General features: G+C 42.7%; 1 long non-coding RNA gene across 1 annotated transcript in view; it reads left to right on the top strand.

Annotated features, from left to right (window-relative positions):
* The window catches only part of LOC140844767 (uncharacterized), an 87,568-nt gene extending 83,245 nt beyond the window's left edge, over positions 1–4,323 (top strand). The window contains exon 3 of the long non-coding RNA XR_012123257.1: positions 4,194–4,323. This is a non-coding gene — a long non-coding RNA (uncharacterized lncRNA). The remainder of the gene's footprint in view (positions 1–4,193) is intronic.
* The last annotated feature ends 19,819 nt before the right edge of the window (positions 4,324–24,142 follow it).

The following is a 24,142-nucleotide window of genomic DNA, read 5'->3' as shown; positions in this document are numbered from 1 at the left end:
CCTGGGACTGTGCCTGTCTTAGGTTGTTCCTCCCTTGAGGAATCTTACCAGTCTCTGGCTAACCAGTCATCTTCCGGGGCCATACAGGGAAATGTAAAGTTGGTAAGTGAGAGAGAAGCCATATTGTTTGAAAAGGTTAGCTTTTTACTTCTTTGCAGATTTATTCGGCCTTGCTTTTGTCTCTGGTACAACTGCTCAGGAGATAAAAAAAAACTACTGGGCAACACTTGCCCTCCTTGTGTCTGAGGTTTGAGTGCTGGTAAATGCTCAAGTTATGTTTATATTACCTTGAATTCAATTTCATATCAGAGGCTTTGAAATCTAGTGAAATTAGCCAGGATCTGTGACTAAAACTATGAACCTATTATGAAATATATGGACAAAGATTAGAAGGGAACGCAAGGAAATGGAATTTAATTTGACGGCTGACAGGACTATTGGTAGTTTCTTTTATTTGTGCCACATGTAAGGATGATAGTCTAATAAAATTAATGGGGTCCAGCTATCTTCTATGCTACTGTCAATGCACCTGAGAACAGCTTCTTTTCTCATTTTTTAAAAAAAAATCTTTTTCCTAATTTCTCTTTTTCTAATTTCATGATTCCAATGTTTTATCTTGTTTGTAGTTTCCTCTAATCTTTTTTTTCCATTCAAAACCATTTGAGACTCTAATTCACACCAAGAATTTATTATGAATAATATTAGTGAACTGAAACTGTAATTATATACATTATGATTTTAAACATGGTAGAGCATGTGCAGAAGTGTGGACCTTGCCTGAAGGGTTGTAATGTGCATTCTGCAGGTTGATATGAAGCATATTTAGATAAGATGACTTTTGAATCTCACAGGCAGAGAATTCTTCAATTATGTTTAATAGTAATATAAATCAATTTTTCAAAAGGAGACTATTCCCAAAGGACAGAGAACAAAGGCAAGAAGGAGACTGCTTTGAAGAAAGGCTTGAAAGAGATGTGGGGTAGGCATGGCATGTGGCGAGGAGCGGCCCAAATTAAAGCAACATAGGGTCTGAAGTCACTGGCATCTCAGAGCTACCATCCTTTGAAAGGAAGGATTCCATGGCCTCTCCTGACGGGAATAAGGGAGGAGGACCAGGAGCTGCATGTGTGTGAGAAAGACTAGTCTGATATTCTTATTTCTCAACTCTAAAGGCCTGGGGGGAAGATTTGAGCACCATTATTAGCAAAACTTACCAGATCACAATCTGGTGCAAAGAGAGGAAATAAAAGGCTGCTTTCAAAAATTTTAAATCACAAGGAAATTGCAGTCATCTACAAGTACCTCTTATGGGCCTTTTTGGAATCTTGTTGTATAAACCTTGTGGGATGGGAGGCAGGGCTTCCCCATAAGGCTGGGCAGTTTGTGCACTGCACAAAGGCCCAGGCTGAAGTAGCAAATCAAGCCTGTCTCTACCTACTGGGCTCTGCATTGGCATGAGGCTGTCTCAGTCCAAAGGAAGGGCATTTTTTCTAACTTTTCAAAGCTGGCTTGACAAGCCAAGTGCCCAGAGGTTGTTTCCTTTTCTAACTTGCACAAAGGCACAGAGTAGGCTCATGATGGCCTGGAAAAGTGGGGAGGAGAGGCTGAAAAGAGAGGGTAACAGTATAGGAAAAAGCTAACATGGAGAGAGAATTTGAGTTAGGAAGACAAACATTCAGAAAATATTATATCATGTTATCATTGAAGCATTGCTTCCCAGATTCCATTCTTTTATTTCTACTCTGCTCCCTACCCTCTACCCTCTACCCTCCATCCTTGATTTCCTTCAAGCCCATGGCTTTAACCTCCACTTAGATGCCCAAGACTCCCAAATTTCTATGTCCAGCTCTGACCTCTCTCCTTAACTTCAGGATAACTTGTCTGAAAACCTATATTGGAAATATCTACCTGGGTAGCCTTGATGTGTCTTAGGCTCAACATGTACTAATCTGTATTCATTATCTCCCTGCACTCCAAACTTGTTCTGTATTCTTGGTTTTTCAAACCCACATTATCCTCTTTAGTTTGCCTGCCAGTGCCTCGGTTCAGGCTGATCTGCCTGCTGTTACTTGCTCCTCAGTTTAAAATGTCCTCCACATTTCTGTCAGAGTGATTTTCCTGGAAGGAGAATCTTTTTATACCTCTCTCCTTCTTGAAACTCTACTGGTTCCTTCTTTGAGGCATAAGAGCTTCGTGATCTGGTCCCCGTCCTCCTCTCTCCATCCTCAATCCTTACTTCTTCCTATCATGTCTTACCATGTCTCTGACTCAGGCCATAGTCCGCCCCACCTCTTCATGCCTTTCTCCTTGCTGATCCCTCTGCCCAGATGTCTTGTTCTCCTTGTCTACCAGTTAAACTTGTTATTCACCACTTTGTTTCCCTGAGGAAGCCTTCCCTGACAGAGTTACTCATTCTTTCTTTTGGGCTACTTCAGAGCCTTGTAGTGTTTTTGGAACATGTTTTTTTGTATGTCAGTCTTCCCTCCCTTTATGTGTCATTTTGACTGGGTGAAGAGATGCCCAAATAGCTGGTAAAACACCATTTGCGGATGTGTTTATGAGGGTGTGTCCAGAATAGACTAGTTTTAGCATTTGAATCAGTAAACTGAGTAAAGAAGATAGCCCTCACCTCTGTGAGTGGACATCATCCAATCTGTTCAGGGAATCTAACAAAAAGGTACAGAGAGAGTGAATTTACTTTTTATTTGAGCTGGGAAATTGATTTTCTGCTTTCAGACATCAGTGCTCCTGGTTCTTGGGCTTTTGGACTTGGGCTGGGACTTATACCTATGGTTCCCCTAATTCTCAGACCTTTGGACGAGGCCTAATTACACCACAGTCTTTCCTGGCTCTCCAGCTTGCAGACTACAGTGTGGGACTTCTTGACCTCCCTAGTCACATAAGCCAATTCTAATAATAAATCTCCTCTTATCTTTCTCTCTTTATGTACATCATATTGGTTAAGTTTCCCTGGAGAACCCTGACTACTATAAGCTCCAAGATATCTGGGGTGAAGTCTTGGTCATCTACCTGTAACTGATACCTGTAAGCTTCTGGCCTCATCAGCCTATGCTTTCTCCAAAAAGTCATCTAGTTATGTCCTGTTTTATACCCAAATGGGAATGACACAAATCCTCTCCTGCCATCTTGCCGGAAACAGGCTTTCTTTCAAATGGCCCATCAGTTCTTTTTGATGGTCTTCCAGGAGATTGCTCCACTCTTGCCCACACTGTGGTTTTGGAGTGAAGAAGACCCACACAAACACTAATTTCCAACTTCTACCTGAAATGATCATCCTGAGAACTTCAGGTCAAACAATCTCAGAGCCCCCATCAAATCCCTGTGGGCCTCTATGTGGAGAATCTCTCAGCATCTCCAAGCTAGTGATGGGCTATTTGACCTAAGATCAAGCCACTATAGTCTGGTCCAAAAAGTTTACATGGGAAAGTCAGGTGTTCTTATTTGGGAATTTGAAGTTCAAAACACTGAAAAAAGTTGCCAGATGGTAATAGAGGAAAAAGATGAAAGGATGCTTGGTGGTAGATCTAGGACCCTAGCCAGCCAAACCATGGATGAATTGCCGAGGTTAGAAGCCAGACAAACTATGAGTGAACAGGGGAGGATAGCTGGTGGAGATGGAGAGAGAAACAAATGTCTGGAGGGTAACAGCTCTGTTAATGGTGGGGCACCAGCAGAGGGAACCTGAGACCTTCTGCTGTTAATGCCTCTAAAGACACCTCGAATCCAGAACACCCTGACCCTTTAGTTGCCATGAGGACTGCTGTACTATGGCTCAGTATCAGATCCTGTGACATCCTTGTCTCCTTCCTCACCTCTTATTCATTCTTAGAGAGTAACCCCAACCCCACCCATGAGTAAGACTGAGCAGATCTCTGTTCCTCCCTCCCCAACAATATGGCTCACAGCAGGAGCCTGATTAACATTGACGGAATCACAACATAGGAACATAAAAAGAGATATCTCAGTGTAAGTTGCTGTGGTCAAGCAAGGCTTCTTGAAAGAACTAGAACTTTAAGGATGGCGGGTAGATAGAGGGGGAGATATTCCAGGCCTGAGATGAGGTGCACAGTAAATAATCCCAGGTTATGCCAAGGAAAAGGCTGGTTAGAGAGCAGTAATTTGGGATTGTGTGGGAACACTGAAGGCATGAGAGTCCTCTTGTGATTTTTCAGGCTGCCAACAACCCCCACCCGCCAACTTCCCCAAGTTATCGTTTGGATTCATCTGACCCCAAAACTTGGGAAAGACAAAGAACGACTACTAAAGAAATCACACTATGCCATGGAAGATGGAAAGGTGAAATTGTGCTGTAATAATCCCACAGACAGAATAAATGTTGTAGTGGATTATTATGTTGTCTAAAGACAGTCTTTTTGAATGGTGAATGACACTTGTGAAATTTTCAGCTACTTGCTTTGTAGTGCTTCCCTTTCCATTCTCTCTGGAGTGATGGTCTCTCTTTTCCAGTGCCTCCACTCCTTCTTTGTCGTGGCCGCGGGAAATACCTTGACAAGGTGCATTCAGGAGCTCCTTCAAGGCATAGCCACTCAGAATCCTCGAGACTTCTGGAAAGTTGCACTTCTTCAGTTGTGTTAGTGTGAGGGTGCATGTGTGTGTGTGAGAGAGAGAGAGATGAGGAGGCGGGAGAGAAAGAAACACACACACACACAGAGGAGAAAGAGAGAGAGAGAGACTGAATAAGAGACACAAAGAGAGAGAGGCCAGTTGCCTTGGAGACAGACATAAATGAAGAGGAATTTGTGCAGAAATAGCCCAAGGGTTGAGGACATACTTGAGGATAAAACAAAATCCTTTAACATGCTTGAGCTTTGCAAAACACACCTGCATAGATGTGGCTTAGGCACCCTTCTAAACGTGAAGTTTTACAGCATTTTAAATTAATTTTTAGTATTTCATTAATTTTTTTAAAACAGGTAATATACCATGGTACAATATTTAATATTTACATGAGTGTTTATAGTGAAAATCAAATCACTTTCTCACTTCTATGCCCCAGGCCATTAAGATCTTTTTTTGGAGAAAACCTTTCTTTTTTTACCTGACTTCCAAAGATAGTCCATGCTTTAACCAGCATATGTATAAATAAATATCTTCCATCTTCTCCTTTTAAAGGCAAATGATAGCATGTCATGCACACAATTCTATACTTGAAATTTTCAGTAATTAATATATGTCCTGGAGATAATTCCAGGACATATAATTTCAGGACTTAGCATGTTGCCTTTTTAACAGCTCTATGGTATTTTATTATATGAATGTGCCATCATTTGTTTAACCAATTTTCTATTGGTGGTGATATGGCTGACCGTGTACCCCCAAAATTCACATGTTGAACTTCTAACTCCCAGTACCTCAGAATGTGATTGTATTTATAGAGAGGTTCCTTACAAAGGTAATTTAGGTGCAGCGAGATCATTGGGGTGGGCGCTCACCCAATATCACTGGTGTCTTCATAAGAGAGGAAGTTATGACAAAAACACACAGAGAAGGAAGATGTGAGGACAGGGTGAAGCCCACCACCCACAAGCCAAGGAGAGAGGCCTCAGAGGAAACCGGCCTGGATCTTGGCTTCTAGCCTCCAGAACCATAAGAAAATTAATTTCTGTGGTTTAAGCCACCCAGTCTGTGGATCTTTTTATGGCAGCCCTATCAAACTAATATAGGTGGGTATCTAGGTTGTATTCAGTGTTTTGTTATTACAACTAAATTTTAAAAATTAATTGTTTACATATCTGTAGGATATATTCCAGAAGCAGAACTGTCAGATCAGAACAAACCTGGAGTAAAATACAAACTCTCTTATTTGAAGAATTATATGAAGGGAATTCAGAAAGTAGATCAACCTGTTTTATTATATACGTTGAAGCTATTTTCAGTAAAAAAAAAAAAGCCTCCCAAAAACAGGGCATAGGAAAAAAGAGGTCATAATAGACCATAGAATGTTACAATGGGAAGACCTATAGAAACCATCTAGTTTTAATCTGTTACACACACAAGGAAACTGAGTCTTTAGAATATCACAGTGTGAGCAGAGCCTGGGGTGGACTGCAACACGGCACAGCACAACATGCCTGGGTCTCCTGATATCCTCTGGGCATGATTTTTCACTATACTTTAATAAATAACCTGAAGTTTATTTGGGAACATAAAGGACAGTTTTTGGCGAGAAGGTGGTTGAGATACTACTGAAGAACCATCCTAAAATTAAGTAAATTAGCCCTTCCAAGAGGCTATTTATCGATCTGAATTTCAAGCATCATCATTTAAACTAAGCAATATATTCATCAAGTTCAAAGCCAAATTTCTAGGAACAAATATAACAGCTCATCACTTTTATAATAAGCATAATAGCTGCCATTTGTCAAGCCCTGACTAAATGCCAAATAACAGTAGGTCCTTAAATATACTTTTTCTTGACCTACTTACCCCTTAAACTCTCATTTTTGGTTCTTCATCTGTGAACAGGAGACTGAAGAATGCCTACTTCATCATAAGGTTGTTGTTAGTATGGAATGAGGTAATCCACAGAAAGTACTTACCAGTGTGGTTGGCAACTCTTGGTGCTTCTTAAGTATTAGCTATTATTATTGGTATTTCACTTATTTCCTAAGAGAATACAGTGAAGTAAGTATTTTTGTTCCCATTTTATGGAAGTGAGTTAACCAAGACTCAGAAAGTCAAATAACTTTCTTATATTGTCTATGATTCATTTTTATAACTTCATTATAAACAGTGTGATGCATTTGTGTATGTGAGATAAATTTCATCAACCTGACCTCCTGAGGTGGTTAGTTAACATCTAAGGTGCTCCATTAGAAACCTACTCTTTAAAGGTGGCTATCAGCAGGGGCTTCAAATATCATTGTATCTTCATCAGGCCTTCTGTCAATTAGTGGAAGAGATATTAGAAATAGGTTTCCATTGGTGAAATGAGTGGCATGAAGAGGCCTGTAAGATAGACAGACTGCACAGGCAATTCCACCCTTGTAGGAACAAGGTGGAACAAAGTAAAAGAGCTGGTTTGGCAAACTCAGTGTCCTGACCCTTCTGGAACCCCACCTCCATCCCATGCATAATGAATGGAAGGTCTGTCCCTGGGTCCATGAGAAGACTGGCTGGTCCTGACTTCTGAAGAAGGTTGAGTTTGCTTTGAGTGAAGCAAACATTTTGAAGGTGCATCTAGGGACATCATGCACCTTTTTTGGAACAGACCATAAGACTCCTTCTGTATGTTTTACCAGGAATGTCTGTGTGTCTGAGAGTTGCTTCGACTGAAACATAACACTGCGGGTAGGTTACTGTGGGAGATGTAAGCTCCTGCCCACCTCTAAGAGTGGCAGTCCCCTGACACCAGAGCAATTGCTGAATGGTCAGATTACCTCAGATTGTTGGAAATTGCACAGATTGTGCAGAACTGGAATTAAAACCTCAGCCTGCTTGACTCCAAAGTGTGTGTTCTCAGCCTCCTCATTTTATTACCTGATAGTAGAAATGACTGAGGATACTTTTGATTATTCTGTTCAGGATACTGGCATATCAAATGGCAAAAAAAAAAAAAGTATTGTAAAGGGTTGTTAGTCTCTCTAAGTCAGGAGTTTCTCTACCTGAGAATAATAGATCTTAAGGGACTAGGATAAACTTCAGGATTCTGGGAATCCTGAAAATTGTATGTAACTTTTTTTGAGTTACATGAATATGTGGAGTTGTTTTTCATGATCAACATCCATAACTTTTCCAGAGTCTCAAAGGGTCTCTCTGCGACTGTACTGCCTAGAAATGTGTGAAAACATTTTAGAAAAGCAGTTATAGAATTTTATCTATTTTATCCTCTAAAGACATTTTTATAGATAACAGCACCTGAATTTTCTCAAATAACTTATAGTTAGAGGCAAATGGGAAGTTATCATTGTCCTCATTTTGCTTAACCAGGGATGGAAGTGCCTGCAGAGTCGAGATGGTTCGGGGCTGGGTATCCTGCCTTGTGGTCCAGCCCTGAAGCCGCTCTGGAAGGAGGCCCTCTTGAGGGGTCTGTTTTCTCTGACTGTAGCTCCACGATTACACAGCTGATTTTCTGGCCCCTAACTCTTCCCAAGAGTGCCTCCCGTGTTTCTGCCCGTATGCTGTCTGTTCTGCTACTTGCTTTGCCTGGAAACTTTTCAACACTTCTCAGCCTGCAAGGCCCAGGCAGAACTTACCCCTCTGAGCCGCTTCCCCAGCTACCCGTGCAGAAATTGCTCTTCTCTTACTCTGTGCAGGATAGTACTTAAATCGGTGTAAGCTGTTGAAGGTAAAGCATTTTAACCATGTACTTTGAATTGTTTCTTATATTCTTGTTTTCAACTGTTACCTTCATCCTGTGTTTGTTAACCAGGGTTTGCCAGACCACAGTCATCTGGGGTGTTCATGGAAAGGTAACAATCAGTACTGTATTTCTTAGCCTTTGTCCTCACCTGGTGGGGCAGGTCCTTCTATCTCCCTTGAGGTCACCCTTGCTGTTTCTGAAAGTCTTCAGGGTGGCTCATGTGTTGCCTGAATGCTGTCCTCGCCCTCCTGCACTAACTCTGCCAATGGTGAGGAGCCCTGTGGGGCCCCATACTCACAGAGGCTCTGAAAATCTGCTGCCCATGACGCCTGCCAAGGCCCAGGGGCCCCTAGGAGCTGAGATGCTCTGCATCTCTGTGCAGTGCAGGAACCCCTCAGGGGCTGGCCTGAACTGGCCCCTTGGGTAAGTTGTGGGGAGCCTCTGATTTTCACCTCCACGCTGTTCTTTTGTTCATGAGTCTAGAGCAGTGGAACGTGCTCAATGGCTTGTGGATTGTTAGCTCAATAGCTCTTCCCATTTTATGTGCTGTCCCTTCCTCCTAGAACGCAGCAAGGAGTCCCTGAGGACTGTACCCTCTAATTCTAGGCTACTGTCCCTGATTCAAATTAGTATTTGCTTAACTCTCTTTTAGGTTGAGTTCTTTCTAGGAGACCTCTTGGTAATAATAAGCTGCATGCAGGCACGGACTACCTTCTCCAACAGAACTCTTGCAATTACCTTATGAAGCTGGTACTTCTGTGTCCAGATGAGAAGCTAAAGCTCAGAGGAGTGAGAAGCTTACTAAGGTTGCCCAGAAAATTAGTGGTAGAAACCGGGCTCCCTGATTCCCTGCCTAGTGCTCCCTCCTCAGGTGGGCGGCCTTCCAGCTGTCTCTTTTTTAAAAACTCACTATATCCCTTTCTTCAAATGAAACCATTCAAGAAGCCCAACATGTAAAGTAAATATGGCTGGAGCTGCTCTAGAGGAAACTAAGGTGGACTTGGGGGGTCCTGCAGCTCGGCTGTCCCTTCCCCAAAGGCCCTGAGCTCTGTCTGAGGAGGGACTCCCCAACATTGTTCCCAGAGCACCCAGTCTCACCTGGAACACAGATGAGCTACCCAGTCCATCAAAAAGGGACTTTTCCCATCCAGAGGGGATGTAAGTTCATTTTTACATAGGCCAACAAGAAACGCAATTTTAACTGGTAGTGCTTTAGTCTTCCTCCCTCCCTGCCTCTTCTCTTGAATTACGTCCCTGGTGCTCTGTGTGTTTAACCTCTCCTGTGTCTCTTCCCCGCTGGCTTCTTTAGCTGAGACACTTTCATCCTGGCAGGTGATTGCCACAAGCCTTCCAGGAGTGGTAAAATGAGATGGGGAAGTAGGCAGAGGCGCTAAGGCTGCTTTTGGTGATGCTTGTCCCGCCTCACCCACTCTCCCTCCGAGCTTCAGGTTTTCCACGCAGGCTCATGAATGCCACACCTGGGGCGCTCCAGCTGAGTTCTCTGTAGCTGAGCCAGAGTTTGCAGACAGCTGGGGAAAAAATGTGCTGAAGAAGCAAGACCTCCATGCCCTTATCCTGTTGGGACTCGTCCCGGTAGCCTCGGTCAGGTCTTGCATGAGCAGGCGCTGAAACGGTCTACCTTGTGTAGTGAAAAGTGTGAGAGGAGCTAGCGGCTCCCAGAGCCAGTAGCCTCTCTCCCCCTCCCTTCCTGAGTTGGGAATGACTGCAGAATGAGCAAGCATCAAGGGTACAGGATAGATTGCCAAAGTGAGAGAGGTATGTATGAGCCATTTGAAATGACTCATGAGATTTCCACCTGATAAAGGAATGTTGGCCCTTCCTGGACATGCTCAACCTTAGAAAACCCTTCCCAATGCCACAAACTCCAGACTGTTTCTGTTTTCCAGGTAGGGAAGAACAAGACTATGGAAGGGAAGCTAAATTCCAAAATGCCATTTAGAGATACCTCCTTGTTTCAGGTGTGGATTCTGGTTTAAATGACCATTGGTCCTGGGAGACTGTTCCAAGAGTGTGGCCACTTATCTTTTCCTGAAATTGCATATTCCATGGCCAATAGCTATTCCTATGGCCTCATTCCAGATGGCAGCTCTGGGGGCCTTGATGAATAATCATAAGCCATGTTTCCATAGCAGTTTATAGTTCTAGAAGCACTTTCCCATATATAGCAGACAGGGTTCAGTGCAGTAACAGGACCAATTTAGTAGTTTAAGCAGAAGAGATTTAATATAAAGAATTAGCTGCTTACAATGAGCAGGCTTCAGCCTGGGCCACCAGGTATTCTCAGAGCTGTATCCCAGAACTGGCCTGCCCAGAGAGCACCTACACCTGACACAGTCAGAAAGCCACAACCAGAAATCTTGGCTCCAAAAATATATTACCTTCGTTATAATTTGGGGACCCAGCACCCTGTGACTCCAGTTTTGATCATTATTAGCAGAATGCTTACCTCATGTCCACCCCTCTCCATTCTTAACTTTCTAAATTTAAGCCTTGTGCAAGGATACCTGATTTGTGGAACCTAAATAACATCTGGAAACATAGCTGCAAGGGAGTCTAAAACTAGGTTTTATCTTTCCAGCCTCAGCAGTACAGGAAGGCACACTAGAAAATTGCAGTAGACATCTATTCTGTATCTGCCATCCTGTACTGTACTCACTTAATATTCACAGGAAGTCTGAAAAGTGATGAGAAGGAGACATGGTAGCCTCATTTAGCACAGGAGGAAATGGCACATGATGATGAGGCTACAGAGAGAATAACAGAGAGATGGGGAGGCTGGTGGCTGTTGCTCTGAGCATGTGAAGTTTGTGTGGAGGTGTAAAGAAGGCTAGATGAAGGGCTGAGCAGGAAGGAATGCCAAGGAGGAATGGCATTGTAACTCCGTGGAGAGGAAATCCCGGGGCAAAATACTCAGCTGAAACCGTAATCAGTCAAAGGGAGAAATGAAGTTTAAAACCCGCTTATTGCTTACAAACTGGTCTGGGCCATTTCTCTGGCAGAAGCAATCAAGACCTCCCCCCAAACATCTTAGGTTCAGATAAGCCCTTGGTCACCCAGGTAACTATCCATTGAGATGGAGATGAACTGCTTCTCTCACCCCTTAGAAACGACTGTTCAATATATAGATGCACTAAAACCAGGCGAGAGATTCTGGAATATTACAATTTTACCCACAGGCATGCATAAAGATTTGGAGACTGGGGGGAGAGTGATACAACTGCAGAGCTATAAAAAGAGGGGGTATACCTGTGGGGCAGTGAGAGAAGGTTGTGAAGTGAGGCTGGAGAGGCACCAGGCACCAGGCAAGCTCTGTGGGCCACATTAAAGAAGTAGGCCTTTGTCCTAAAGCAATTCAAGGTTTTTATGGAGGGAGATAGTAGGGAGAAGTGTGCATGGGACATGATCATATTTAATTTTGAAGAGGTCACTGGCTGTAGTGTGTCCTGACACCATGCCTGTGTTTGCTTACTGCAGTTCAGTTTGCCACCAGATTATCACTGTCCTGTATTACTAAAGGAGTTCTTTTTTGCAAAGTTCCTGTTCTTTTACTCCAAGCCATAGGAGGAAAAAAAAAAAAGCATGCAAAAGGAGATCGCAAATCTGGGAAGGCATTTATAGGGGTTTTTACATTTGTATAAATAAAAGCCTCTGGGGGAAACCATTAATTTCCTTTGTAGGTGTTTTGGGATGTTAGGGGGGGCCATTCAGTGTGACCTATTTGAAATGCTTCTGCATATTGTTCTGTGGGTGGAGACCAACAGGGTGTGGAAGTGAGTCAGCAGGCAAGGATTCCGACAGTGCCTCTGGTCCCCTGGAAATTGGCTGGTGCTGAATGCCTGGTGGAGGTTGTGTCTTCTCTCACTGAAAGGCCACTCAGGGGTTTGGTGGCATGTGGTTGAAGCCTGCTTCAAAGAGATCAAAGATCAGAAAATTCAAAAACTGTCTGATGTGACTGTACTCCAGAAAGGCTGCATGTTTTAACTGGGTCCTGAGAGTCCCAGAACTCAACTGCCCCCAGAAGCCTTTCTTCCCAGAAGAACCCAAGTCTGCTGGCACTTTCCCCCAGCAGGTATGAATGCCAGGGCCTGCAGGCAGTCTCTCCTTGATGGAGACCTGGGCTCTGAGTCTTAGCTTCCTAACCAGCTTGTGAACTCCTTGGAGGAAGGGATCACACTTCATGTCTTTGTATTTCTTATAACATCCCTCTTGGTTTGTTTAGGGAATGACACTGGTGAATATCAAACTATTCACTAGGTCTGAGATTCTTGACTTTACTTGGGTCATGGTGGCCATGGGGTAGGATGTCCATGGGCCCCAGGTCAAGAACTTTTGCTTACACTTGCTTACAAGGGCTGCTTAGAAACAAACTTCTTTTGATTCTCCTAAGCTTATACACTGAGGTTGTCCATGCTGGCCTTGAGACCAGTGACCAGGGGCAGGAAGTGTGCTTACGAGGTTCCACCCGGGACAGCAAGCGGAAGCAGCTGCAGTCTCTGTAGGCGGGGCTGCCCCTTCCTGCAGAGGTGTGCAGAGCCAGAGGTGGTCTGCAGATGCACTTTGAGGCAGAGGGTTAGGAACCGCTTAGTGTCTGGGCCAAAGACATCCATGCTCATTGCTTGCCCTGCTTTTCTTCCACTGATTTTGCTAAGATATTTTCAAGAAAGGGAGCCCTATGGATGTGATGTGGCTCATATGCTGCTTTTCAAAGCCACTGTTACTCACTGTTACCCTGAGGAGAGCCCTGAGTTGTGGTAAACTAGTATTCCTTTGTATAAAACCACGGTGTGAGGGGTTGGCACTCTTAAGCCTTTTTACTCAGTTGCAGCACCCCTGGGCCTCTCTGCCTCTCTCTATAGCTAACCAGTAGGAATAGAAACTCCAGAGAATCATTTCCATTTAGGTTTAAGAGCTACTGAAAGAAAGACACCAAGAAGCCAAAGCATTACCCATTTTTTTCCATTAAAAAAAGATAAAAATGAAGTGATAAACAATTAATGGAGTAACATTGACAGTTTAGTCAAATTCATAGAGACAGAAACCACAGTATGGCGGTTACTAGAGGGGAGAAGGGAATGGACATTTAGTGTTTAAAGGGGACAGTTGCAGTTTGAAGAGATGAGAAAGTTCAGGAGATGGATAGTGATGATGATCGTACAACAGTGGGAATGTACTTAAAGCCAGTGAACTGTCCACTTAATGGTTAAAATGGCAAATTTTATGTTATATACATTTTGCCACAATAAAAAAATTTTTTTTAAAACCCGTTTGGACATCACTGTCTCAATGAGGAGACACTAAGCTTGTGGGCCCTTAGCTCGGGTGCTCTGTGTGTGGGGGTGTTTATATTAAAAGTAACCAGTTTCCTGCACACATAATCTACTCCTGGCCGAGAGACTCTTTTCCTGCGCTCTTGTGCATCCTGAACTGTCTCCACAGTGTGCTGTCCGGAAGTGGGTGACTCACAGGGCCTTTCTGACAAGTCCCTGAGACACACACACACACACACACACACACACACACACACACACACACACACACACACACACACACACACACACACACACACACACACACACACACACACACACACACACACACACACACACGAGTGAGTCACACCCCTGCAGGCTTTAAGACAGGCAGTGATTTGGATGCCAGAGAAATGTGCTGGGGGCATGACGGGAGGCCATTCCAGGCACGCTCCAGAGCAGCCTGTCCTGCGGCTTCGTCATGAACTGAGGCTGTGGACAGAGCTCCCAGTCCCGGGCTCAGCCTGACCTCTGTCTCTCCGCTCCTGTTTAAGACCCCTCTGAATGGCGGTGGCAGTGCCGAGCAGCCAGTGCGGGAGTGCCTGGAGTTAACCGGGCACTGAGGCCAACCCTGTTCCCGGGGCCGCTGCGCTCTGCTGGGAGTGCTGCAGGCTGCAGGCATCCAGAGCAGCTGGTGTGTGGTGGCTGCCATGTCACAGAGCAGCTGGTGTGTGGTGGCTGCCATGTCACAGAGCAGCTGGTGTGTGGTGGCTGCCATGTCACGCTGATCCCAGGGCTGGTCTGACAATTCCCGGTGGCCGTGAATCAGTGTGGGAGCCGCTCAGTTTGGGAGTTACATGAACAGACGGAAGGCTGAGCTGGACATTAGGAAACCTGGTTTTTAGTCTGGCTCTGCCGCTAGCTAGTGTGGTCCCTGTGGTAAATCAGTGAGCTCTACGGCCTTGGTTTCTTCCTAGGTCAGAACTGGCTGGCACACCACTCATGTACTCTGTGCCCGTCCTGCACCAGCGGCAGACATAGGTCACTGCTCACCGTACTCTCTCCTTCGGAGCCCAGGTACCAGTTCAAGGTCCTTCTCGGACAGCCCTTTCCTACCACTTTCAACAAAATTGTAGTAGATGTTTCAAATGACAGCCATTTGCCTGCCTAAAGCTAAAATTTCTGGTTCTCAATTCAAACTATGCTTTAGAGTCTCTGAAGAGTATTTACAGAATAATCTACCCATGTGGATTCTGATTTAATTGGTCTAATAGGGTGAGACTTAGATATGGATATATTTTACATTCTCCAGGCACCTCCATTGCATAGCTAGGATTGAGGGCCACTGAGTTAGATGATCACTAAGGCCTCTTTCAGAGTTCATGTCCAATCACTCTGCAAACAAGTGTTGGCATTAGGATGGCAGGCATGAGTAGGCCAGCTGGGCCATGTTCTCATAGCAGGAACATGAAGTTGAGAATCAGGAGACCTGATTATTATTTCTAGTTTTCACTCCTAATCACTTGTGATCTTGAATGAGTGAGTTATTTATTCTTCTTGAGCTTTAGATTCCACATGTATAAACTCAGAATAGTAATCTCTTGAGCTTCCTATTTCACATTTTAGGATGAGATGGTAAAAGATGTATGAAGAAAGTGCTCCATAAATTATTCTATTTTCATAACACAAGTGCCCCCAGATACTTTTAAAAAAATTTGAAATAAAAACTTGCATCTATCCCTTATGGGGCTTTTGTGGAGCTGCAGTGAGGTAGCATGCAGTATGTTGCCTGGTAGGTGTGCAGGAAACATTTGTTTAAAAATTTTGATGGAGATTACTGCAACGATAAGTTACCAGTGGAGTTTTATGGGCCTTCAAAGGAGGATAAGCTTATATCTGTGGTTGCTGTGCTAGAACTGGTACTTTTGTTTTTATTTTTCTAAGGAAAAAAATTATGAATGTTAGTACCTGAAATGTCCTCATTATAAAATATGCAAGTGATAGAGAAATAAAAAGGGCATTTCCCCCACCACACTCCTCGCCAGAAGTAATCCCCAACAGTGATTGAAATGTATTTGTCTAGGACTCTTTCTATGCATTTACAGCAGATCCCCCTGTACTGCCCTCTGTCCCAACACACATTAAAAACTTCTTTTTTTTCTAACAGAAATAGTATCCATTTAATATTCTGCAGTTTGCTTAACAACGTGTTTTAGGGGCTATTATGTGAGTTCTGGCAGGTCATGTAATCTCCCCATGCCTTAGTCTCCTCATCCGTGAATGGGATAATGACATAAGATTGTTATAAGAATTGATAGTTAATATTTATAAGCACTGAAAATAGGGCCTAGCATTTTTCTATGGTAAAGCTCATAGTAAATATTATAGAAATACTTTTCACTAAATTAATGTTTATTGTATAGCAGTTTAAACCTACAAAATTTTTTGTCTCTGTTTGTGCTGAACTTAGGGTTGATTATAAAAAAATCCCCCCCCCCCACAAGTTGAAATTTGGTTAAAAGGCTATTTTGAAAGTGTGTACATCCTTTACTGCCCCTTCATATTTCACATAATCAGTGATGGGCACTAGGGCCCAAGCTTGGAGATTTCAGTGATTTTTCTCTTAATGGTCATTCTGATCTCAGCATTTTCATTCCACTTCTGAGCCTCAGTTTCTCTACCAGAAAGCTAGGTACAGTATTTTCCCCCAGGAAAGAGGTGATGGGAAGAAATGGACTAGAAGTGGTTATAGCTCATGGTAGTTTATGACATCCCAAAGTGTTTGCTTGCATGGCTTATAAGCACTAGGGCATGACCTTGTCTTTAACTTCTCTTGGGCTTTGTGAAGGAAGGTACAAGGGAGGAGAAGGTGCTGGCATTTTGCCTGTAGGAAGAATTTTGATTAAGGATAAACATATTCCAAGATGCTGTGAAGCTGAAGTCACGTGAATGCTAAGTGATTTCTTGGCATCAAAAATCTTTTTCATGTCAGTCCTAAAAAAAAATAAACACTTTTACCTCTTTCCGTACCTAGAATAGCCAGGTTGGCTTCAGCTCTTACAGCAAAAGCTTTTAAAATAATTATTTCTAGAATACGATAATATTAATGATTAGCTTTGTGTTAAAATTGAAGAGATAAGTAGTTAAATACTTGGAATAATAAACCTTGGAAGTGTCATTGTGTAATAAGTTTGCCCTTTAAAAGTATCATTTTTCAAGGATTTTGCTCATAGTGAATGATTCGGGAAAATTAAATCTCTCACTAAATAGTTCTTTTTCTATGATTTAGGTGATTTCTTAAAATGATCTTTGATTTTAATACATTAGAGTCAGACCCTTCAAAACAACAGACTTTTAAAAAGTAATCACACACTTCTTTCGAGAGTGCTAGGCACTGTGCATGAACAATTTCGTGGACTCTGGGGACAGCCCTGTTGAGCGATGATGCTTATTATCACCCCGTTTTAGAGATTCAACAACTGAGATGTACAGAGGTTAAGTAACTGGAAAAATGAACATAACACATAAAGACAGACCTGAGATTAATAGCCAGAGATGTCTTTTATAATGAGGCTAATAACCGCAGGGGGTTGGATGTTGTACAGGTCAAATGGACCCCATGCAACATCAGTGGTATGTAGAGTAAAAAGTGTGTGCATGCACTCGTGCGTGTAAGAATGTGAAGGATAAATGGGGTGACAAGAAAGGGAATCTGGTGGGCTTATAAAATATAGCTCTTGGCAAAAGCTCTTTCAGTGACTTGTTTCTGCCTAGGCAGAGATTGACCTGTAGAGGTTCCATTCTGCTGGGAATGTCAGTTTTGTAATTAAATTAAGAGTAAGGGGGGCTGTACTGAAAATTCTGCTTGGTGGCTCAGAACTTAAACTTCCCATTATTGCTGTAACTAGTATAATAAAAATCAGAATTTCTTTTTCTCTTTTCTTCTTAAAGACACTTACTAAATAAAAAATTTAAAAATCCACATTTGCTTTATCTCTCCCTCTCTTTCTCCACACACATGCACAAAATCATTGTAGACATGCTAAGACTTCACCCGCTATGCAGCACAAATTAAAATTTCCCACTTGTCCCCATATTGTCCTTTATAGGATTTGTAAAAAAATTCTGATCCAAGATCCAATCAAGACTCAAGCTTTGCATTTATTGTCAAGTCTTTTCAGCCTCTTTTAATCCGAAACAGCTCCTCAGTACTTTTTTCCTCTTTTTTATGGCATTGACATTTCTGAAGTGTCCAAATGAGTTGTTTTGCAGAATGTCTCTTAATTTGAGTTCAACTGAGAGTTTTCTCATGATTAAATTCACAAGACCCAGATGATAAAGTCAAGTGATGAGTCTGGTATTTTAATATTATATTTATGTATTATCTATATTTACATGCAAATATAAATATATACATATTACAAAAGTAATATAATTGCATAATTGGAAAACTTAAATGGCTTTAAAAAGTACAACATAACAAATACAGTTCCATGTCCAATTCATTTCCTGAAGGTAACGTTATTTAAAAATTTTTGTTTCTATTCTGAAAAATATTTATGCATATGCTGGCCTATCCATCTCCATGTTTATATGTGCCTTTTTATTTACACAAAAGGAGTCCTACAGTGAAAGCTCAGACCTTTGCACCACTTGAGTGTTTCAGTGGAGGAAAATTCCCAGGGTGAAGTGAATTTTACAGTTTTCCCTGGTTTGAGACAATCTTCTTGCAACTGCTTCCCATTGCCTCTGTGAGAGGCCTTCACGGGCTTGCCTTCTGATCCAGGTCAGTGGGTGCAATAGTTGTCTGCCAGTGGTTTGCCTAATCAGATCATTTCCTTATGGGTTTGATTGGGAAAAACTGATAGTGAATTAACTCAGGGAAGGCTTTAATAAGGTTGAACTCAGGAATTAAGGGTATGAAGTCCTCTGCTAAAGATGATGGTTAGAATGGCTTTTTTTTTTTTTTGTACCCACTCATTGGGCTATTTAAAAAAAAATACGGTAAACTTCACATAGCATAAAATTTACCAGTAGTGATATTTAATACATTCACAATGTGGTGCAATTCACTATTAAATAGTGAATTTAATAAATTCGCTATCTAGTCCAAAACCACTTTCATCACCTCAAGGGTCCCTGCATTCACTCACAGTCACTCCTTACTTCCCTCTCTCCCCAGTCCCTGTAACCGCTCATCTGCTCTCTGTCTCTATGGATTCGCCCGTTTGGAATATTTCATACAGAGGGAATGACACGAGAGGCGGGCTTTTGTGGCTTCTTTCACCTAGCATGATGCTTCAAGCTCTCCCTGCATTATTGCATGTATCAGTACTTCATTCCTTTTTACAGCTAAATCATATTCATTGCATGGAGAGCCACATTTAAAAAAATCTATTCATCCGTTGATGGCCCATTTTTAAATATCACAGCAAACCCCTTGGATGGAAGGTCCCCTCCTGCATGGGACTTCTGTAAATTGTGAAAACCATAAATTCTGTCAATGATTTTCTTAGGTCAAGAGTTTAGTATGCCAAATAAAGTGTTTTAAAATCATTAGGTAGCTGCCACCTAACAGCTGTTAAGTCTCTGAAAGGTAAAAGATAGAACGACTTCTTGAGCACAAAATAGAGCCTGTGAGGTTTATGATGACAGTTATCTGCCTTTTACTTTACAGACCCTTCTACGGCTGCCCCTCTTGGGTGACAGACCCCGAGACCTCCAAGCTACTCAGATAATCGCCTGATCGTGAGTCAGACAATTGAGCAGCCCAGTCGTTCCCTGCAGGGCAGCTTAGGGATGGGACGGCCACAGCCCCACTGGCAACGCCAACCCTCTAGTTAACACCGAGGACTGCTTCCCTTGCATCTCGTTTGCTGCTTACTTGAAAAACTCCAGGAAAAATCCTTTCCTTTGAACAAAAGATTTCAGAACTTCCGCTGCCAATAAAGTACTGCCTGCTGTTTACTCTGACCTAAATCATCTAAACTGTGGCTGTGTGTGTGTGTGTCTAGAATCCCATGGGTAGGGATTAGCAAGAAACTCCTTAAGAATTCATTTGATGGCTAATGATGGAAAATCTCAGGACTTTAAAAGGGGGTGGGGGGGAAAGCCAGACTTGCTTTCCAGGCAGATACAAAACATTCACCTTCCCTGTAATTAAAGTCTTGAGCCCTACAGCACGATGAGGAGAGAGGGAAGTACAGACCCCTAAAGAGCAGGAAGATGATGTCAAACTGCCGATCCCTGGGTAGCTCTGAGCATTGTTTAAGAGATGGAATCTGCTGAGGAATAATCAATGTCCCCTCTCCCCTTCCCAGCTTCTCTCAGGCTTTTCCACACTTATCATTTTAAAGACTTCAGCCAGAAAGGGCGTCCTGCAGGGAGCATCCCGCGTCCTGGAGGGATGCCCCAAGACCTGCCATCCGTTTTTTCTGTGGTGTAAATCCTGCTGCTCCACAGAGATCGTTCCTCCTCCCCCGGCCAGCTGAGCCCTCCTCGCTCACTCCCATCTCTCTCTCTTTTCATTTATCCTCCTCTTTTCTGAGCACCTCTTAGAATCTGACAGTCACATGCTTCCCTAGTGATGGCGCTGTGCCAGAAGGCTGGGCTTGCTTTCTGCATGAGCGTGGGCTGCCCATGACTGAAACATCAGGCGCTGCGTCTACACGAAGCCTCTGCATCAAGGCCAGCTGACAGTAGGAGGGAGGGATTTTGCTTTTACATGGAGTGGCATTGAAGGTTCTATAGCATGTTGAAAACAAATGCAACAGCCTTTTTTACAGCATGTTTTTGAGACCCACTTGGGAATTTGGGTGGGGTTGGAAGGAGACAAGTGTCTGGCCTATCCCAGGAGATATTAGTCACCCAAATTATGTTTCAGGATTTAAAAAATATTAGACATGTTTGTACATGGCAGCAAGTGTCAGACTGGCCACTCCTTACTGAAGCTTGAGGTTTTGGAATTCTGATCTGTTTTCTCAAACAATTTGTTTTTCAAAAGTAAAAAGGTCAGTGGAGAAGGATCCTGCATACTTTTAGAAATGATATTTCCTTAGGAAGTGTAATAACAGTTAAAAAAAAAAAGGAAAGTGGGGGGCATGAAAAAGGTAAGCATGATTAAAATAGGTATAAATCCCAAAGGTAACCTCCTCACTAAATCGAGTGCCATCTACCATTGGACTGCTGAGTGCTGCCTTGGTCCTTGTGCATCAGGAGGGACTGAAAAAAATGGCTGTAAGAGGCAAACACTGAGAGCAGAGGGACTTCAGGCTGTGCAAAAGCAACTGTACTGTTACAGTCTTGGGTCCGTGAAAGGCTGGGTCTCATCACGAAACAACTGGAAGGCCCCATTAAAGGACGGTGGAACACGTCAGCCATTGCCCCAGGAAAGCTCAGGAAGGGTTCACAGGCGTTCATTCACCAAATTCCAGGAGATCAAACAGGGAAGTTCTGATGGGACTAGCTCTGGCTAATTAAAAAATTTTCTGTGTAAAAGGCTATGAAAATGTAGAGGAATTACCTCCAAATAATTGGGCACATTGAAGAAGAGCACATTCAAGCCATGGGTGATAGTTTTCTGTCCTCTAAAGAGGAAAGAATAAGGAAAAGTGGCTTTTATTTCAAAAACAAACAAAAACAAAAACAAACCCTTAGAGCCTCCAAAGTCAGCCCAGGGAAGTGATATTGGGTAGTTACCCTCCTGCCGCAAATCTTCACCTTCCTCTAGACTTGTGGGTCCAGAATGGAAGCCACTGGCCACATGTGGCTATTGAGCACTTGAGATATAGTTTGTTGTACACTTTAAATATATATAATAATATTTATCAATTGTTCTAAATCATTCCTTAATAAAGTTAAAAAAAAAGAAGTGTAGGCAATTTGATTTGAGATGTGCTCTAAGTATAAAATACACACTGGATTTCAAAGACTTAGCCTGAAAAAAGAATATAAACTATCTGATCAATAATTTTATCATATGGTTATGCTAAAATAATAATATTTTAGGTATATTGGGCTAAATAAAATAAATTTGAATTAATTTCACCTTTTACTTATTTTAATGTGGCTACAAGAAAATGTAAATAGTAATAGTCTTACATTTGTGGCTCACATCTATTTTTATTGGAAAGAGTTGTTTAGAGTGTTTTGCGAATAGTCATGGCCATGATCATGCTGAAGGGGGTCAATGGCATGGCTGGAATGTCCAAAAATCAGGTCCTGAAGATCAGAGAACGTTACCAGGGCAGAAGCTCAGAGAATCTGGTTGATGAACACAAAGTTTTTAAGACTTTTCTAGAGCTGTTTTCACTGGGACCCAGGTCTGCGACCTGGGGCCATCTGCTGATAGAGTGCCTTCTTTAAGGCACTCATGACAAGTGCCATACACACTTGTATTACTCATCCTTTTCTTGTGTGACAATGAGTATCTTTAAATAAATGGTTTCTCTGACACTAGTAGTATTCCTTTGTTTTTGCCCCAAATTTTTAGTGTAAGGAATGGTGGCTCCTGCTTTGCCCATCTACCTGCTACAAGGGCCTGCCACTAATTGGGCCTGCCCCAAGTGGTTCTTGAACTGATGGTGAACTCTAGACCCTCTTTCTAAAGAATAAGGCTTGGATATGGTTTGTGGCTCCCCATGGCACTCTCTGGGTGTCTGGGATGCGTTTTATTTCTGGGGCACCTACTTACACACTGCGTGTCATCCCCAGTCTCATGTCCCTCGAGTCTTGCCAGGCTCCTTGTCCTTGTGTGCTCTGGACACCTTGCTCATGGTGTCTGTCATGCTGTGGTTATCCCTTTAGCTGAAATTGTCCTGCCACCCCACCACATAGTCCCTGCTCATTAAATGGGGTCATATTTAATGGCAATTACTTAAAAGTGATAAAGAAATTTGGTTTTGAGCCAGCTACTCGTAACTGCGTAGTGCGGATCTCAGCCATTCAGCTACTTTTAAGATCATCTAGATCAGTGGCTCTGAGCAAGGGAAAAACTTCAAAATGACACTGGGAGCACTTTCAAAGAACACATTCTTGGGATCTATTCTAAAAAATTATGATTTAGTGGGTCTGAAGTGCAGCTTTGACATTTGTACTTTTAAAAAGCTCCCAAAGTGATTCAAGTGAATATATTTGATTGAGAACCACTAGCTAAACAATAATAGAAACAGGTATTTTCCTACTATCATGTTTCCTACTATCAATTGGTATTAACCAATTGATTTATTTGATGTCAAGATTAGATGGCTAATCTTTCAGTGCAAATTTCCCAGGATGACCATTTGTAGACATTTATATAAAATGTTTGTGTGTGGGAAGGAGGGATACTTTTTACATTGTGCATTCCCAGCAAGTAGCACAATGCCTGGCACAGAGCAAGCTTTAGCTAAATGATTGCTGAATTGATGACTATGCATATTGAATACATATTTGTAGAGAAAATATCTTTAAAATGTATTTCCTGAAATATTTTTTCAGATATCTCAAAAGTATATTTAAAAATGTATTGAAGGTTTCCATCATATTTCATGTATTTTGAATAAATGAGAAACGTGTATCACAGGAGTCTGGCAGGTAGTCCTGTGGAGAAAGCTGACTTCAGACTTGGAAGAAGTAGTTCATTCATTTTTGAATGCACGGAGGGGTGCAGCTGCAGGCATGGCCTTTGTTGACAACCAGCTTGTCTGTGTGGCAGTTACTTATTGTGTCCTTCTTGCCTCAGCAAAGGCAACAATGGATGGAGACTCTGCTGTTTGCACCCTCCAACGGGCAGTGTTTAAGGTGGTGGAGATCCAAGAGGCAAGGCTGAGGGCAGGTCTGCCAGTGGAAGCCTGGTCTGTGGGTCCCCCTGCCTCCAGGAATGGTGTCTACAGGTCAGCCGGCCCCGTGGCCTGCCCCGAGGACAGCTTTTGGCCTCTTCGTGCGGCTGGCCTCCTGTGACCTGTGGCCCTCCAGCCCCAGATGTTCCTCAGTGGTTAGGTCTGATGTTTCTGTAGGCACCTTTGTGCTGCCTCTGTACCCCATATAGCCACCCATTTCTTAGATTTTTAGAGAAGAAATAATCCATAAGTCTACCTAAAAACAGTACAACTGTTGTGGAATTCTAAAAATGATTGAAGAATAATATTTATAGGATATGAGCCTGTGTCCAAAGCAGTGTTTTTAAGGGCCCTGTGGGAAATCCACACCCACATGGTTGGCTAATTCATCCTTTTTAACTATATTAGATGATATTGACTTGCTTTTAATTTAGCAAGAATTGGTTAAGTAGCATTCCACTTTCATCACCTCTGTCAGGAAGAAGGGCCATGTTTTTAAATTGTGGGTTCTTTTCACTCTTTGATAAAAGTTCTATTGTCTTGTTCACTTTCTTCCCTGCTCAGGCAGAATCCTCCTCTCCCCAAGCCCCCATGAGCCTTTGTAGCTGTGGGAAAGGAGGAGCACAAATAGTTTGAGCGGGAGGTCAACAGGGACAGGAAGAGAGAGGAGCTGGGGTGCAGACTTGGCACATGTCTGCGCTTTGCATGAC

Source organism: Manis javanica, chromosome 12, assembly GCF_040802235.1.
Source record: "Manis javanica isolate MJ-LG chromosome 12, MJ_LKY, whole genome shotgun sequence".
Classification (NCBI taxonomy): Eukaryota; Metazoa; Chordata; class Mammalia; order Pholidota; family Manidae; genus Manis; species Manis javanica.
Note: the sequence above shows the minus strand (reverse complement) of the source record. Positions and strands in the feature narration are given on the sequence as shown.